This window comes from Pseudonaja textilis, chromosome 3, assembly GCF_049901715.1.
Source record: "Pseudonaja textilis isolate UNSWEBS1 chromosome 3, rPseTex1.2, whole genome shotgun sequence".
NCBI classification, from domain to species: Eukaryota; Metazoa; Chordata; class Lepidosauria; order Squamata; family Elapidae; genus Pseudonaja; species Pseudonaja textilis.
Genome location: NC_141992.1, coordinates 51,091,604 through 51,104,009, shown reverse-complemented (window position 1 = coordinate 51,104,009; position 12,406 = coordinate 51,091,604). Strand labels below are relative to the sequence as shown.

Below are 12,406 nucleotides of genomic sequence, written 5' to 3'. Positions count from 1 at the left end.
AAGCTTGGGAAAAGAGTTGCAATAATTGGATATTGTTTTAGGCAGCTTGTCATCTCATAAGCTGCTGGAACAGCCTGCTTTTTATTTCTTGCTTTTGTTGTTTTAATGAGAAAGCAAGGGGAAGACTTGTGTTTTGCTTTGGATCAAAAAAAGGTGAAGGAATAAAGAACTCCTTATGGGCCTGCCTGGCCCGGAAAGTGAGCTCTTGTCGACTGTCATTTCTCTACAAAACTCACAGATACCAAATAAACATGTCCATTACTGGTGATATGAAACAGGAGCAACAGGGCTCGGAAGCTTTGTTGTCACTGTACAATCTGGCGGATTTGAATAATAGGAAGACTGATTAGCACAGCATCACCTTAATAGCATTTTTGTCACATAACAACATAATGTAACACAAGACAACAGAACTAAAGGACAGCAGTGATTGCTCATATCCCAGATTGAAGGTTGTATTGCAGAAATTCAAAAAATAATTGCCATGTGAGATGAAGTATGAATTCCAGTGATCAGAAGAACTGGGATTTCTTTTTCTCTGACAGCACTTCCAGTCATTTCCTAAATGAAATAATTCTTTACTGCATTAGGGTTGCATTATCTTGATTCCTATACAAATGATTTTCAGATTTGTGCGGAAGAGCAAGAAGGCTTTACTACTGGTTTAGGGCTGATTGGGCAGTCTGTTTTGCAGTGTCGTGAATCTGATATAAAAGATGACTGACTCGGTGGCTTGTTTGTGACTTGCTTTGCACTGATAATAAACAGTGCAATAAAATTGTTGCAGTGCCCTGAGTGTTTTGTTCTGATAAGGAACATTGCACACAAAGTTAAAGCTAAATGGAATGAAAAGTAGATGCTTACTGTTAGATTTGGGTTTAAAGCTGTGAAATCTCTACTCAGATTGCATTCTTCTCCAGAGTAATCTGCCGATATATATGGGAGAAGACTTGAGTGGTGGATTTTCTGCTCCTTATTTACTACTTTCTTAGTCATTAAGCTGCCAATATGATAGAATCATATTTTTGTAAGGGTACTAAAAGAAATATTATATTGCTCTTTGCTGACAAGCATGGGGGCTTACTACATGCTTGGATATACTGCTTAGTGCACAACTTTCACCTTGGAGGCCTTTTGTTTGTCTATACAAGGCCTGCGGTACGATGTGTTCAGATCCAACCCATAGCACCGTCCTGGAAAGTGTAAGGAGACAACCTGCATCCCTTCAGCCCGGTCTACCCAATGCAAAAAGGAAACATTGGGCCAGCGTGACTTCGGCCCTGTCTACCCAATGCAAAGAGGAAACATGCCAGCAGTTTGGGGAGTGGTGCCAAGCTGGCCACACCCACCCACTTAACCACACCCACCAGTCACCCACGCCCATCCCTGAGGTCAACCACAGCCCTGATGTGGCCCTCAATGAAATTGAGTTTGACACCCCTGATCTATACAAAGCAGAGATGTTATTCAGCAGGTTCTGATCAGTTCTGGAGAACTGGTAGCGGAAATTTTGAGTAGTTTGGAGAACCAGCAAACACCACCTCTGACCAGCCCCACCCCATCTATTCTCTGCCTCCTGAGTCCCAGCTGATCGGCTGGGTCTTCTTTTGTTGCCCTGCACGGGAGAAGGGAGCTGGAAAGCAGATTAGTGGGGTGGGAAGGGAATGGGATTTTACAGTATCCTTCCCATGCCATGCCCACCAAGCCACACCACGCCCACCAAGCCACGCCCACAGAACCAGTCGTAAAAAAAATGAATCCCACCACTGATACAGAGATACAGAACAGAACCAATATTCTCTTGTGAATGCCGATTCATAGAGATGAAACATTATTCATCTTTGGGATGCCTGGAGTTTTGTAAAGAACAGAGAAATCAACAGTTTAATTTCTGTCAGTCTCGCAGCCAATTGCTACACTAGCAAAACAAAGAGACAGTGCTTTACCGTGATATTTCTAAGAAAGGTTTCTGCCTATCCTAGATCAGATAATCTTTTCAAGAAACTCAGCAGCTGCCCACTTTTATGAAGTACAAGATTGGAGAGTGATCAAAATCTAGCTACTGCAGCACAGCAGCTTTGAAAAAGAAGCCTAATGACTTTCAGATGGAAGAAACAACGTTATTATCTCTGCCACTTTCTATGAAAGCTTATGCAACAATAAATTGGCTTTTCTTTAACTTGTCACATAACTTCTTATTTTCTTTTTATTCAACATAGTCTTCCTTTCCTGGGGAACTGACTTAGCTTTCATTTACACTGATTGAAATCCATATTTGTTTCCAAACTGAAAGCCAGAAGAATAGTTTGCCCCATCTTCTCTCTCGCTCTCTTTAACAAAGTGTTGCTTTTGCGTATGTTAAAATCTCACAATATTCAGGATAACAAATTATCAAATCATTTATGGAATGAACCTCACACACAATATACTGTAACAAGCAGCTACATCAATCGGAAAATAATGAAGAGGATGAGTTAGAAGTAAAATGGTTGGGAAAGCAAACTTCACTGTAGAAGCACAATTGCTTCAGCTGATGTACACTGCTGTGGTCTTGCACAATAGAACTTCCACCTCTAGATTCTGCAGAGTTATCATTGTTTTTCACTCGTGTTATTACTGGAAGCTTCACTCTCTGTGCTCATGTACCACAGCATCTTGATGTCACAGCTTAGCTAATATGACAGTTTCCTGTTTTGGAGAAGATTTAGGCTTGAACTTATCTATCAATAGTTAGCAGCTGGACAACAAGCTGAATACATGGCATTCAGGTCATATAGTCACTGTTTCCAGCACTAGCCAAACTTGGCTGATCTCGAGGAAAGCTAAGCAGCATTTGACCTGTTTACTGTTTGCATGGAAGACCACCAGGGAATATAGGATACTCTAGAAAGTAAACAAAAACAAAACAAAAATCTTGGAGGAAGGCTGAGGCCAATCACTTCAGCATTGTTACCAAGAAAACGCGGACGTGTCTTCCATGCAGTCACCTGGAGTTGAACTCAACTTAGGGGAATCTTTATTTAGTAAGATGTGTATTATTTCTTTTAAATCATGGAAACTATGTCTAAATTTGCATCTATAGAAATAAAGTGCCACATTCTAACTGTATGCAATCCTATATCCTTGTCTTTGTGGGGGGAAAAACTGTTGGTGAGTCATTTCCTTCTGTTCATTTGTTGGAACTTGGATTAAGTGCTCTCCTCCCCCATGTTCAAAGGCAACATGTTTCTGAATACTTAAAGCAGGAGAGAACAACAAAGGAATAGTGTCCCTCCCTGACTCTCTGTCTCACAGACACATACACACCCGGCTGGTAAGTTTCCTGGACATGTGTGGCTAGCCATTGCTAGAACTAGACAAATACCTAGGCTGAGACCACATGCAAATCAGAGCTAGACCCTGAAGCTTCACTTCACCTTCCCAGAATAGCCGGCTCCTAGCAAACATTGTGTAGCCTGATTCAGTTTGGCATCTTCTAGCTGCCTTGGTCTTGTAACCCTGGCTGTTGTGGCTGTGTTAGGAGTTCTTGGGCTTGCAGTCCTAAACATCTTGGTGAAGACCATGCTAAGGAAGACTGTGCAAAGCTATGATAATGCCCTGCTCTAAATTACTTGTTTGGTTGGGTTTTTCTATTTGCAGAGATGGACGCAAAAATAAACCAGAAAGTCTCATAGGAGAATGTTGCTGACCAGACTTCTTCATACAATGTAACAATCACTTCCAGAAGATGTGTGATGGCCCTTAGGCTTTGACAGCTGTTAGCCACATTGCCTAAGCCTTCTGTACATGGACTCAACAGTTTTCTGGAAGACCGCTGAGCATAAGTCACCTTGAGAGGAGGCCATTCTGCGTTCGTGTCCAACAGCACTAATGCTGCAGGGAGAATCAATCCCATGCAGGTTTGCTGGTACATTAAAAGTATGGGAGGCGTGCTAGAGAATTCCTTCAGGAAAATTCTGGAAATCTCTGAACATGTGGAACACCTTCTCTTTTGTTTAGGCCCTGCAGCATTGCCAGCCTCAAAGATGCTTGAAATGGGGGAAGGGCAGCCAGGGGAAACAGCTATTAGCCAGCTGTTAGGTGGGCTGTGGTGGCTCAGTGGTTAAGATGCTGAGCTTGTTGATCAGAAAGGTCAGCAGTTCAGTGGTTCGAATCCCTAGCACCATGTAAGGGAGTGAGCTCCTGTTACTTGTCCCAGCTTCTGCCAACCTAGCAGTTTGAAAGCATATAAAAATGCAAGTAGAAAAATAGGGGCCGCTTTGGTGGGAAGGTAACAGTGTTCCGTGCGCCTTCGGCATTTAGTCATGCTGGCCACATGACCATGGAGATGTCTTTGGATAGCGCTGGCTCTTCGGCTTTGTAATGGAGATGAGCGCCACCCCTAGAGCCAGAAATGACTAGCATGTATGTGTGAGGGGAACCTTTACCTTTAAGGTGGGATGGGATGGGGGAATCAGCTAAAAAGCCACTTCCTTTCCTCCATGGGAAGGGAAATCTCTACAGCTGGTATGCCTCTGCAGAAGTGGGAAGGAGAGAAAATCCACTCTACCTCCCCTAGTTGAGGGGGGGGGGGGGTCCCTTATCTCCTTTGCTGCTTTTGTTTGGGTAGCAGGAACAGAAAAGAAAGAAAGGGAGAAGTGGTGAAGAAGGCTCTTTCACTTGCAGGTTTCTGATCCCATACAGGATGGAATCAGATTTGTAGAAGTGAAAGAGAGAATGAGGATCAGCAACGAGGAGGCTAATGATAGCTCATTTGATGCTGGTGTAGGTTTCTGTCTTACAGAGGTTTCCAAACTTGGCAGCTTTAAGACTTGTGGACTGCAATTTCCAGAATTCTCCAGCCAGCATAGCTGGCTGGAGAATTCTGGGAGTTGAAGTCCACAAGTCTTAAAATTGCCAAGTTTGGAGACCCCTGGTACATTCAATCAGGAATGGACAGCCCTTCAGCTCAGCAGCGGGGAACTCATTACTGTCCTCATTTGGGCAAGGGTTAGGGCAGTACTTCCCAAACGTGTTCCTCCATTACCCAAACCCCACTTATTTCAGAATTTCACTCTTATTTCAGCCCTTATTTAAACATGTGGTGATTCATGGGTTCATGTGTCCTTACCCAAAGAAAACCTCTTCTAACCAATTTTAGACAATTTACCCAACTTTGGGAAGCCCTTGGTTAGGGGATGCATCCACCGTCTCCCAAGGCTTATACCGACAGGTCGGTGTCACTTTAAAAAAAAAACATTGTTCGGAGGGGAGAAGGGCTGAAACGTTTTAGCTGTAGGAGCTCCCCTCTTGTTTTCCTCATGTACCTCTGGTTTTGACACCCCCCCCTCGCTCCACCGCCACCACTACCACCATAGTGTCATGTTTCAACCAAGTGTCAAAGGCCAGAAAGTCTCCTGTAAAGCCATGGGGTGGGGGAGGGGAGGCAGGGGAGGAATTATAGGGGCGGCTGCAGCTTCAACTTCAGCCTTTCTCAAGTTTGTGAGACGCCCAGCTTGAAGGGGGAGAAAGGGGGGGTGGAGAGAAAACAAGGTGAGTAATCCACACCCTTACTCTTTGGTAGGTCCCGTTTTGAGATTTATGACATAGGTTAGGTAGGTTGGAAGATAATAATGCTTGGATCAATCGCCCAGAATGATTGTGGGGGGGCTGAATGCATATTTAAATCTTTTATTTTCTCACCTGCATTCAAATATTCTACCGAATGCCCGCTATTTCAACATACTGAATAGCTGGAGACGGGCGGTTATACAAGGGTCCACATGCGTGGACGTTGAACATATTGCATATCATCGTATATGTACTAATATGCTGAAGACACTGTCCCGCAGATGGAATGACATATGTTCTCTCCCACAGAAAAATCTCTGCTGATAATATATATGCTCCAAAAGATTCTTTAAAAAGCTGCTTTAAAGCAGTCAGCGTAGATGTCTCTTGCAATAGCCTGGATAAACTATTGCCTCATTCAGGCACATTAATTTTTTCCCCCTCTCCTTGTACATTTTTCTAAAAATATTTGTTCTGAGGCTGGTATCACAAGATGCCAAGTTTTAACCCAAAAGAGGAGGGGGAGAGAGAAAGTATGCTTTAGTTTGCGCAAGAATCCTTTATGTTTTGGAAGTTTACAACAGGGAGTGTCTTGTGCACACTGAGTGAGGCAGGACAGCACTGCCCTCCACTGCTAAATGAAACCTAGGCCTAAGCAAATACGTCAGAGGATATAGGCAGTATGTTTACAGCTTGTTGGGGCCTCTGAGTTACACAATAGCCTGCATAGCCTCTTAGTACATTCTGTACCAGTTGTAAGCATTGGGTGCAGCTGCTCCAGATGACGATTTAAGTGCAACAACAGATAGGTCTAAACAATCTTCAATTATCATTCCTGCATGAAGGGTTCTTTGCAGTTTTAAACATGGTGCAACTGACCCATCCCAAGCATTTTCGCTGCTGTCTGTGAAACGGGGACAGGATGTACTAACACTGAGGAGGATTAATGGAACGAACTAAAATGACTCGAACTAAAATGACTCTTGCAGCAGCCTAAGATTGCATTCTTTCTCCCATTAAGACTGAAGCGAGCAAAGAGGACTTGTGGTATTTAATTTCCCCAAGGAGTGGGCTGCATTTATGACCAGAGATGTTTTTAACCATAAAGCCTAAGCTTTCAGCAGAATACTTGAGTGACAAGCTTGTTTCCTGCTTTCCGAATGCCAAATATTTACTGGCGATAATGTAAAGAGTACTTTATGTACTGGCTGCATGAAGGCAATCAATATGGGAAATTTGTGTCATCATAGACCATATGTACCTAATGAATGTTTCTTCTTCTGTGGTGCTGTAAATTGACTTTTATATCAACTGCATTCAGGGAGAAGCAAGTGGCCATTGTTTCAAAGCCACAGAACTGATAACGTGTTCTTGTTTTTATATTTCTGGGTTTGTTATTTCAACGTTAACATTCCAAATGGTAAATAGATAACAAAAACATGCTTATGTAGGAAGAAAAATGGCAGGGTAGCGCTGTAATGTTCCAGGGACTCCTTATCGCAGCCTTGAATGTCTCCTGGGTAAATTCACAGCTTTTGTTCAGAACTGTGCATACTATTGTCCTGTTCCTAACTGTCTCTCCTGCCCACACACACTCTCTGCCAATTATACACTTAGGCACGGAAAAACTCTAGATTCTGGATTCACGTAGTTTTGTTAGTTTATGGTATTGCAAGAGGTCCCACTTTTATAGATTTTCATTGAGGGAGGGCTTCAACTTTGGCAACTAGTGTGGATTTCAACTCCCATGCTGGAGAAGCTAAAGTCCATGCATCTTAAAATTGTCAAGTTGAAAAAAATTCTAATCAGTAAGGTATAGGTCATCCTTGACTTACAACAGTTCATTTAGTGACCATTCAAAGTTACAACAGCATTGAAAAAGGGCCTTATGACCATTTTTCACACTTACCACCTTCGTAACATCCCCCATGATCATGTGATCAAAATTGAGATACTTGCAGCTGGTTCATAGTTATGACTGTTGCTGTGACAACCTTTTGCAACTTTTTGACAAGTAAAATCCATGGGGAAGCCAGATTCACCCAGCAACCATGTTACTAAATTAACAACTGCAGCAATTCACTTAACAACTTTGGCAAAAATGGTTGTAAAATGGAGCAAAACTCACTTAACAAATGTTTCACTTAACAACATAAATGTTGGGCTCAATTGTGGTCATAATTCGAGGACCACCTGTATGGTATAGCCATATCTAATACTCTGCTAGTCAGTGGTTCTGTACCAACAGTTAAATCTCTTTCCTAGCATTTCCCAAATGTAGATCTCTGGCTATGTTAGCTTACAAAATCACAGGAGAAACAACTTCCATGACCAATGGTCAACAATGACCATGAGAGATTTAATGTGGAGAAAAGTGGGTTCAAAACTGGATTCAAACCATTTAGGACTTCAGTGGTTTCTTAGAACACTAACCACATGGTAATCATTTCACATGAGAAGATCAAATTATTTATTGTAAGCCCACAAGTGTGTGGCCACTGAATTACTTCCCGGGCTGTCTCTCATGATGTGCCTAGTGCAGGTATAACATTGTTAGAGCTGCTTTTTCCAGATAGGGCCACAATGCATGAACCAATGAAGTGGATAAATGTTGCCTTGGCACCGAAAACATTTGCCTCTTAATAGATAACACTATTGATTCTTCACTGAAGGATAGCCTCTCTAAAATTCATCATACATTTTTACTCATGATTTACTTACATGATTTACTTTCAGTCAATAATAACTATCTTCTCTGTATTAAAATTGGGTTTGTCTTCGTTCATCCAAAACCTGCTTCTAGACAGCTCTGAATGTTTTCTCTGCCTTCCTGAGATTTATCTAGGGAAATAAGAGGTATGAGTGTATTATTTGCATACTAATAATTCTTTATTTCAATTCCTTAATGACTTTTAAAGATATGGAATTCAGAGCAGAATTTTTGCATCATAAAACAGAACTTCTCCACCATAAAGTAGAACTTCAATTATCTTCTGGATCGTGCAGAAAGTACTACTATGTGCCGCCAAGTCTTGGAAAGGATGGTCCAGAAAGGTCCTATGCTCAATAGTAAAAAAAAAAAAAGTAAATTCCAGAAAGTAAGAAAGAATACACTCTTCCATTTTAACATCTTATTTTCTTGGCAAGGTTAACCAGCCTCAACTCCCATTTCATTATCTTGTCCAGAAACAGCAAGTTCAATATACTGCAGAACAGTAATTCAAAATCTATTCAATTGTGAATGATTGTCTTTTTGAGAAAGAAAAGACCTTAACCTCCTCCCAGGAAGTACTAGCCATAATTTTAATATCTGAAGAATCCAAAGGAGCAAGAAGGTAATACTGTATCTCTCACGCTTCCATGCATACTCAAACAACACAAGCAGAAAGTTGCCCATAAGATCTCTAAGGTGTAAGTTATTCTAGCTGTATTTGTACTGGATTCTGACATAGCTAAGGAGAAAGCAAAATGTGTAATTTTATATGCCATGTTAATGGAGATTTGTAACTTCAGACTTCTGACATTTCTAACCATTAGTTCTCTGATCTTGAAACAGACTTTAACTGCCCAAGTTCTGGTAAGCAACTTTGGCTGGATATAGAGTCTTGGTAATAAACATGTTTCTGTCACTAAGTAGCCCCTAGAAGAGCTTGCATTTATTTGGTTCAGAGACTCTAATTTTTTGAGTTTTGATTGAGAAACTACTTTTGGTTCTGCTACTTCAGGTGACTAGTACTCTAAAAATCCAAGATGGCTATTATCTTGTAGGCTAAATTGCTATTGGGTTCCGAACTGTAGCAGATAATGATCTGCCATTTTCATTTGTTTATGAAAACTGATTTCTGTACATTGCAGATTGTTATGTCCTGAGGACTCAAGGAGTTCTCACTCAGGTCCACTCACTTTGTGTGGGCGTTATTCCCCCATTCCCATTGGTTGGTTCTCCCCAGCAGCCAGCTATAAAAGCAGGCTGCGGGGTCCAACTGGCTGCTGATTGCTGCGAGCCAGTTCCAGGCTTGGCAAGCACGGTCAGCCCTTTATTTGTAAAATAAAGTACTGTTGCACTCATGCTCTGGTCAGCCTCTCATTGCTCAAACTTAACACAGATGCTTTTCAGGAGCTCATGCTGATTGTTAAGGAAAATGTAGTTTATGCAAACAGCCTTTTTCATGTGGAAGTTGGAAAGAAACAAACATATAGTCATTAAATCAAATTCATTTTAGCTTTTGATTGCAAATCAAGATTTAATGTAAAAATCCAAAACAGTTATCAAAGCACTTTCGGGCCAAGCTTTTTATTACCTTTACACACAAGAAACACTAGCACTTGCTCAATTTTTATGATAAAGATGATATTGTCCCAATTAGGGAATTTCAGGGAAATTAGCAGCTGGGATCGTATCACTATATCTGATCTTCACAATAGACATGCATAACATGCTAGGTTCAGTTAAGACATTCTTCTGTTCTATTTGGGAAAAACTCCTGCTTGAAACCTTAAAAATTAATTGCCAATAGTATTAACAATATTAGTAGAGATGAATCATTAGCCTGAATTGGTGTAAGGTATTCAAGTCTGTCCCAAGACATTATACCCGTCGAGGAGAAGACAAATTGGTGTTTGTTGTGTCCCTTTCCACATTCAGACCCTATTTGGATTGGCAGCTGAACCTTATCAGAGGTTTGCAAACATTCTCCATAGCAATGCTTAGTTGTTTAATGTCGCTTTCCTCTTTGTGTGTGTGTGTGTGTGTACTGACTAGACAACCTATGACCCATTGGCTCATCCTTTCAGATATATTTCCCTTACCCAAACAAAGAATGCTAGTCAAACCAGCTACCTTGCTCCTGCTGGCAGCCACACCACGTGTTCCCCGTTGGCTTTCTCCATGCAAATTTCCCAGGCTTCTCTGTTGACTTGTGGGAAGGTGTCTGGGAACATTGTAAATGAGGATCACATGGCCCCTGCAGCAGGGCTGACCAGCAGTGGAGGCAGCAACTCTGAAATGGCAAGAACTTTCCAAAGTGTTCATTCCTATTGGAGTAATAGGCCCCACCATTCTCTAAGTTAGCCCATTTGAGGTACCTGAATAAAAAGACTCTGCTCTGCAGTGATGCACCGTTTCACCCAATGAAAGATTATGGACACGGGAGTTTTAGCAATACATAGATATGTACTTTCTATCCTCTAGCATTAGAGCAGTACAATTTACTGCGATAAGGTAATGGATTAATGTTAATTCTTTCTGTCTGTTTTTAATCGATAAAAGCAGAGACAAAAGCTAAACCATCCTTCCGATAGTCCACCCCCCCCCCCCAGGCTATTCAGTAAGTTGGGGATACGATAGCATGCTCCAGTCCCCTAACCTTTTTGTTTCTTTGCTTGTTTGTTTCAGCACAGCTGTATCTTTAATAGTTTCTGCCCTTCCATAAAATCAAGCAGAGAAGGGGTGCTTGGATCTCATTTGAGGAAAGAGCCAAGTTTGTAGGACTCCTTTGAAGAGCACTGGGTGGGTGGGTGGGTTGGGAATGAATGCCTAAGAAGACACCATTCCAGGGGGGTAGGTGCTACAATAGATAAGTCCCATTTCCTGGTCCCATCTTCTGTTTGTTTGTTTATTCAACTATATACATTTATTTTGCATATTTCTATGCTACCACAAAAGTGTCCTAGTGGCTTATGTCAACTTGATGGAACCTGAAGCGTAGCAACTGTGCCTGATCATAGAGGGTGGGTGGAAACTATGGAGACAGTCACTCAGATAATCAAGCCGTATATTGAAGGGCTCTATAGGTGATAACCAGCTCTTTGAATTGTTCCTGTAAGGTTCCTGGTGAGCAGTGTGGCTCTTGGTATCCATGGCACGCCCATAACTGCCTGGGCTGCTGTATTCTGGAGTGGCTGCAGTTTCTAAGTGTTCTTCACATTTTACTAGATATGTCGAGAGAAATGCATAAGTTGTTCCTTGGGGTTTAAACTCTTGCATGCAGCAGCTGTGCTCTCAAGTTTTTTGCACACAAGGGGAGATTACTCTGGATTAGGATTTTGCAATACAGAAAGAAAGGAGAGTTTATACTTTTTCCCAGCCTGTTTTTGTGATGAAAGTTATCCCAAATTTACATCTGGGAGGTTTGAGCAAGAGGCTGGCTGGCCTAGCAAGGAAACTCTCTTGCAAACACTGTGCCCATGGCCATGTTTATGTAGGCTATATAATTACTTACAGAACACAAATATGCTAGATGGCAATGCTACCCGTAGCAACCTTGGAGAAGGAATATATCCACAGAGGGGCAAAACTGGTTGAAGAATAACTCCCACTATTTACAGGTAGTCCTCGAGTTACAACAGTTCATTTAGTGACCGTTCAAAGTTACAATGGCACTGAAAAAAGTGACAAGACCGTTTTTCATACTTATAATCATTGCATCCTCCGTGATCCTCCATGATGACATGATTAAAAGTCAGGCGCTTGGCAACTGACTCGTATTTACGACGGTTGCAGTATCCCGGGGTCATATGATCCCCTTTTGCGAACTTCTGCTAAGCAAAGTCAGTGGGGAAGCCACTTAACAACTTAACAACAATTCACTTCATAACTGCAGTGGGAAAGGTCATAAATGGATCAAAACTCATTTAACCAATGTGTCCTTTAGCAACAGAAATTTGGGACTCAGTTGTGGTTGCATGTTGAGGGCTACCTGTATAAGCCATGGTCCCATACATCCCTTCCTTATCAAAATCTATGCTGTTAACAGAAGTTTTAAAAGAGCATAATAATATCTTTACTTTGCATACTCCCATCTACTTTGGTCTTTAAGAATACATTTTGTTTTTCCAACTCATTGGCTTTTCCCTT

At 41.6% G+C, this 12,406-nt stretch overlaps 1 protein-coding gene across 3 annotated transcripts in view; it reads left to right on the top strand.

The window, feature by feature from the left end:
- The window catches only part of LOC113446945 (armadillo repeat-containing protein 12-like), an 81,869-nt gene that overhangs the window by 27,693 nt on the left and 41,770 nt on the right, over positions 1 to 12,406 (top strand). The window contains exon 1 of one of the 3 annotated variants that reach the window (XM_087929665.1): positions 4,183 to 5,532. The exons of the other annotated variants lie outside the window; for them this stretch is intronic. The gene's annotated coding sequence lies outside the window, so the exon portion shown is untranslated. Of the gene's footprint in view, positions 1 to 4,182; positions 5,533 to 12,406 lie in introns of those variants that run through there. 3 annotated transcript variants of the gene reach the window in all.